The 6,701-nt window shown below is 27.2% G+C and overlaps 2 non-coding genes across 2 annotated transcripts; one reads left to right on the plus strand and one right to left on the minus strand.

The window, feature by feature from the left end:
- Nucleotides 1–261: 261 nt before the first annotated feature.
- Nucleotides 262–333, plus strand: TRNAW-CCA (transfer RNA tryptophan (anticodon CCA)). Its single transcript has one exon. It is a non-coding gene; the product is annotated as a tRNA-Trp (tRNA).
- A 2,502-nt stretch (nucleotides 334–2,835) lies between these two features.
- On the minus strand, nucleotides 2,836–2,907 carry TRNAW-CCA (transfer RNA tryptophan (anticodon CCA)). The gene has a single exon. It is a non-coding gene; the product is annotated as a tRNA-Trp (tRNA).
- Between the last annotated feature and the right edge of the window lie 3,794 nt (nucleotides 2,908–6,701).

The following is a 6,701-nucleotide window of genomic DNA, read 5'->3' on the forward strand; positions in this document are numbered from 1 at the left end:
CTAAAAGTACTTCTTGCCTAGGAATAGAAAAAACACAACATTCTTATGTGAGTTCATTTTCAAAGAATTTTAATAAATTCTTTTTTTTTTTTTTTTTTTTTTTAACCAAAACATTTTTAATAAATTTTTTTCAAAACAAATATGTTTAAAAAATTTTGTTAGCTTTGTGGGAGAAAAAGTCTACAGAAGTCTTGGATCACTGAAAAAGAAGCTGTCTAAAATTCCTTAAATGTTTTAATTTCTAAAATAACGATGTTCGTAGGCTCGGTGGCGCAATGGTAGCGCGTCTGACTCCAGATCAGAAGGCTGCGTGCTCAAATCGCGTCCGAGTCAGGAGTAGTGTACTTTTTTCGAGTTTTCCTGCAGCACAATTGTTAGCATATCATATGAGGGCGTTAAATATTAATTTTTTCCTAGAGAAAATAGGGTTTAAAAATGTCTTTGTTGTATATTTTTATTTTGAAATTATAGCAATAGTTTAAATTTCATTTGACGTTTACATCTGAAAATTTGTTACCCAAATAAATCGCAAGTTAGTTCAAGCTGTGTATTGTACCATAAACACTTGTTAAATGAATTTAGAAAACTATTTTTCATTTCATAAATGACAAATCAACTAGGAAAATTGCTAAAATATAAATGTGTCATTTTCTACTAATTATTATTTTTTTTAGTTTAAATTTTAAGGCAAAGGGACATCTAATTCTGAATAAGAAAAGAGGCGATTATCTGTCAAACTTAACTTTGCAAGACTAGCTTTCTTTTTTTAAAAAGAAAGAATTAAAAGAGATCTGCATTTATTTAAGTGCTGTAAAACTTCTGCAGAATTTCAGAAAGATTTAACGCACGAATTTATCCTAAAACAGGCATAAGAATTGATATATCAGTCCGAATCTATGAGCGAGAATACGTTTTTCTCAAATTAGAAAAATAAACAAACAACTCAGGTTTTTATTTAAAAGTCGACAATAAAGAAAACTTTATCACAGTGAAATCTACTCATTTTTGTAGATGACAACATAGTTAATAAGTTTTTGCTCATAAGGTTGCTCATAAGGTGTGGTAAAAAAAAAGTGAACTGTATTTCTGAAGAATTTGATACCTAAAAAAAAAGCATGGTAGCGAACCTGTCCTTATCGGACTTGATGCTTGCAGCAGCATATGTAATTTAATTTTCATTGATAATGAAAGAGATCCAACATATCATGAACATATTCTAAAGGAAGTTGGAAACGAACAAGTAATGTAAAATTTTCTTTTTTAAAGTCAATTCCTACTTAGGTCAACAACAAATAAAATAAAATAAAATATAAAATAAAATAAAAAATGCAAAAAAATAAAATTATATTAAAATTTTAAATCAAGTGTCATCCACTACAAGTTTAACAGAATGCATTTGAACTTGAGTGGATGAATAAAAAGTATTTTATTAACCATTGAAAATGAATTAAATAAATAAATACATTTTAAAGTGAATTCTTACTTAGGTCAACAAAGAAAAATTTTAAAGATGCAAAAAAAATTTTAAAATACAAAAAAATATTTTTTTTTAAATATGTGAAAAAACTGTATTAACATCAAGTGTCATCCACTACATATTCAAAAAATGTATTTGAACTTGAGTGGATGAATAAAAAGCATTTTCTAACGATTGAAAATTAATTAATTAAACAAAAGAAATTTTAAAATCATTTCCTATTTAGGTCAACAAAGAAAAATTTTAAAAATACAATAATAATAATAATAATAATAATAATAATAATAATAATAATAATAATAATAAATTAATAAATTAAAAAAAATCTGAGAGGTTTCGGTTTTTAAATTAAATCCAAAGGGGTATTTTTTTAATGTTTTGTGGGTTGCCTTTATTTATTAAATATCATGTTCTTCGCACTTAAACCATAAAATTCAGTTCAAGAGCAATATCGCAAAATAGTTTTGAATTGAGCATATCTTTAGAATTTCCGATACACACTTCAACGTGCTAGAGATATAAAGGTTTCCCCCGTAGAGTATTGCCATTACTCGCTTTTAAATCGTTGACTTTGTTACTCAAAAATTCGTTAAAGCTTTACAAACTATGAAATCGATAATAAAACAAATTCCAAATTTCAAATTTGTGCTTCCACATGCCCATATTCGCAGTAGGATTACGTCATTCAAAATTCGATGGCTCTATGTACCGTTGTTTTATCATAATTCGAGAAATATACATACGTCTATGCAGATTTTTCATTATTTAATTTCTTCAAATATAATGCAGGACTCTAACATTTGATGGCAACAGTTTGAAAAGTAAAACGAACGTTTATAGTGATTCAACGCAAAATCGCAAAACGAAAACAATAGACCTTCAGGGACAAAGCCCCTTTGGACTAAAAATTGTTAAAAATTTTTAAAATATTTAATATGCAAATAAACTGTATTAACATTTTATGTCATTCACTACAAGTTTAAAAAATGTATTTGAACTTGAATGGATGAATAAAAAGTATTTTATTAATGTTTGAAAATTTGAACAAAATATAGGGAGAGCTAATTGTAAGAATATTAAAAGAGCATAAAATCAAGGTATTGATAGATAATTTTGTATTGTAACGAGACAATGCCTGTAAGTATAATATAGCTTTCAATGTTCAGTTGTCCTGAAAAATTAAATATATTTAGAGTGAAATGGAGTATAAATTGTCAAATAAATGATTTCATTAAAAGCTGAATTAAAGAAAGTGATAAAGCTGAATTAAGGAAACAAGAATGGAATAATTTCGCGAATACGATTTGATAACTCATTCATTGATCACTGGGGGGATTCAAAAAGTTACATCCAGCACCTGACCCGGACGTGATTTGAACACGCAACCTTCTGATCTGGAGTCAGACCCGCTACCGTTGCGCCACCGGGCCACGCGAAACATATTCTAAATTTGTTTAAACTTAAATATTTTCTGTGTTTAATGACTGATTAAATTGTACTTTCAAAAAATTTTAAATTACACTTAAATTTTACATATAGTTCTGTAAGGAATAGAAATTAAGATGTCATTTTAAAAGGGCACTTTTTTTTTAAAATTCCTATTAAAATAATGGTGAGTCAGCAGTTGGGCACTTCTTATTCGCGAACATGTCAAAAATTTTAAATTGCGACTCAAAAATATATATATTCATTCACATCTACGTTTATCTAAAATTCTTCAATTATTTCCAAAAATATAGACTATATAATATAATCTAGAGTTATAATAGAAACAAAATAAAATATAGAATGAATAAATTAAAATCTTCGCTTTTAAGTCGGAAAAATAATGTTACAAAAGTGATTGGATACTTACTCGATCAAATAAATTTAAAAAAAAAAAAAAAAAAAAAAAAGGAGATGGTGAGCGAGAACTAGTAAGCTTATCGGATTATATATTATGTTTATGTTTACTTAATTTATATTTTTATATTTACATTAAGTCGGATTAAAGAATTCTGTGCAAATAGCAAAATAATAAAAACTACAATGTCTCACTAAATAATTGGTAACATTTGATTTTGAAAAAATATAATAAAATTTTTTTAATATGTTAAACTAAAGCATGATTTTGTTTGAGATATGCTTTTACTCGGTGTTCTTTTTACATTAAATACTTTGGGGGGGGGATTTTTTTTTCTTTTTGGCGAAAAAAAAAAAAATCTCACGGATATTTTTGGACACTTACATATATGTAAACTTCAAATTTTTTTCTAATATTTTTTCAGTTATTATTAACTGTTTAAAGAATGACTTGATCATTTGGGTAAGAATTCTGTTCTTTCTAGCAAAATTTTTCTCCTGTTGTTTGAATTTGTAATTTAATTCTTGTTTTTTATTCGTGAACTTTATGTTTCATTTCTTGCTAAAGATATTCGATAGAATTTGAATCTGGAAATTGAAGAGGTGTTTTGAATGCTTCGGAAATATTAATTAGCACCTACAGCTACACATTCATAGTAATATGCTTGAGGATAATATGTGAATAGAATTCGAATTACTATGTTGGATCATTATTTGAAACTCTGCTCAGTTTTTCTTGTAATGTATCATAACTAAGTAGCAGTTATTTGTCAGGTATGATAAATTAAATTTCGTTTTCAAAAGGCTGTAAGAATTCAGTGCTAAATAAATTATTGTCAGTGTGAAATATGGGTATCTTTCAGTTAAGTTACAATGAATACGTTAAAAAGCTCTGAGACTCGGCAAAAGTAATGATTATATTTAGTTGTTGAAAAAAATATTCCAAGTTAAGAAATTTTTATATTCCAAGTTGGGAAAAAGAACGAAGGAAGTTTCAATTCCATGGCTGAATATTAATTCCATGTGAATAACTTAAGTTCTCCTTCGCAAATGTGATTATAATTCAAATTTAAAATAATACGTTACAATGTCAATATTCTTCTCTGTAGTTAAAATTAATTCGATCTCCTGTACCTTGTTAAGAGAGTAAGGCTGTGATAAGTTCAAATATAGTAGTGTTTATGAAGTTCTGCGGTAAATGGTGGAATAATATTACGAATCCCAGTGACGTTTTCACATGAAGGAAAATCAATATTCAGTGTACGTTTGGTGATTTAAGTAGGATGTGTGCAAGAAAATCCAAGATAATTTTGTAAAATACTTCAAAGAGTTAACAAAATTTGTATTAGTTGTATAAATGAATCTTACTACTGAATAAAAAAGAGTGTTCTGAATATACACGTATAAATTTCGGTAGAGTAATTTAATAAGAAATGAGGTACTGTTTGTACGTATCTGAACTAAACTGTGTAGAAATGCCCCATGCATTGGTTTGAGTGGACTTCATACCATGACAATTTATTACTCCTTATAAGATTTGTTCAAAGTCAGTAAGTCTTGCAATAACGAAATTCATGTAAGTCTGTATTTAATTTTTGGGGAAAAGGAATCAGAAATACAGAAATATGTTTTATAAGTTAAATTGCAAGGGTAAATGCGTAAATAGAAAGTGTAAAATTTACATTTGTCAGACATAGTTTGGTGAATTCTTTGAATAAAGGAAAGACGTATAAAAGAGAATCCGAAAAGTTTTGTATAGTTAGCCTAAAAGTCAATACAGTCATTAATAGTTAGTACAATACATTAGAAGAGAAAGTTCTGAGTATCTCCAACTTAGTAGTATAAAAAGTAAGAAATTCCAGTTAAACTATATAGAAATTAACATTTTGCGTGTTGGTTTAAAGTTACAGAAAATATTATCCATGAAAGCCTGCAGAGTGAAGTTATATGCAGGTAAATTCTAGCTTAAAATTTCGTATGTAAGTTTACTTTTGGAGAAATGGGGATGTGACATCATGTTGTATTTAAAACAAGGAGGGAAAAGTTAAGGGTAAAATAAAAATGCAACAAAAAAAAAAAAAAAAAAAAAAAAACTACATTTGTGTAAACAAAAAACTTAAAAAAAAATTAAACTTATGAAAATAAATATTACTTTTGTAAAAAAAATAAAGCTAAAAATGTAGTAACAACTTATTTTATTAAAATAAAAAGCGAAAAGGAAAAATTAAATTCGTAAAAATAAATATTACTTTTGTAAAAAAGAAAATTAGTTTAAACAAAAAAAAGTAAAGTAAAGATACGAAAAGGAATAAATTTAGAAAAAAGCGTTTGCAAAATAAAAAAGTGAAAAGGAAAAATTAAATTCATAAAAATAAATATTACATGTGTAAAACCAAAAAGAAAGTTAAACATTAAAAAAAAAATAGAGTACAAAAAGAAATAAATTTAGAAAAAAAAAAAAAAAAAAAAAAAATGGCAAAATAAAAAGTAAAAAGAAATTGCAAATTCACTTTTGTAGAAAAAAAAGTCAATTTGCGAAAGTTAAAAATAAAATTTATGATTGGAAAAGGGAAAAAAATGAATGAAAAATGAATAAATTAATTTAGTAAAAATGAGAAGAAAAAGGAAAACAATTAAAATATCATAATAAGAAAATTAAACTGTGGGAAAAAATTCTTGTCCGTTTCAAGAAATAAACATGCTCATTAGTGGCTACAAAAAGGATATTATTAAGAAGAATCTGATTGGTCATCAAGATTGTATTCGTTCGCCATCCTGAAAAAACAAATATGTGACGCAGTTTTCATGTCAAGCAGGTTCGCGCATGCGCAATCCTTCAGCCTAGTGACATCATGGCGGTTTCCTCTGCACAAAATTAAATGGACAAAGAGGGTATCAAATAACAAGATTCAAGAGCTTTGTGGTAAAAACTCAGGCTCCTTTGTAAGAGATGGCGGGTACGAATCCCGTTCTTGGGGGTTATTTTTAAAATTCAGGGAAAATGATATTAAATTCAATAAAAATTAATTAAAGGTGAGAATGACGTATTAAGTAATCAAAATTAATCTCCTAAAAATAATTTAAAAAAGTAGACAATTAAAAACAATTAATATTATTCAGGTATTTAAAATAATATAATAAAACTGATGTCATTCCAAACACGTGGTTCAAGAGCTCGTTGCCATCAACATAAAAAATTATTGTCGTTGCCAGAAAAATAAAAACTTTCAAAAATAGTGTCGTTGCCACATAATAAAAACGAAACTATGAATGACGTCATTCCTTCTATGTCATCCCATCCATCTACGTCACTTCCGGTTTTCATGTGATCCACGACGGCGGAGACCACGCCATCCATTATTCTTTTACGTCATGGCGGCAT

This window comes from Stegodyphus dumicola, chromosome 2 (assembly GCF_044657685.1).
Source record: "Stegodyphus dumicola isolate Sdum_Otavi_A_Nest chromosome 2, ASM4465768v1".
NCBI lineage: Eukaryota > Metazoa > Arthropoda > Arachnida > Araneae > Eresidae > Stegodyphus > Stegodyphus dumicola.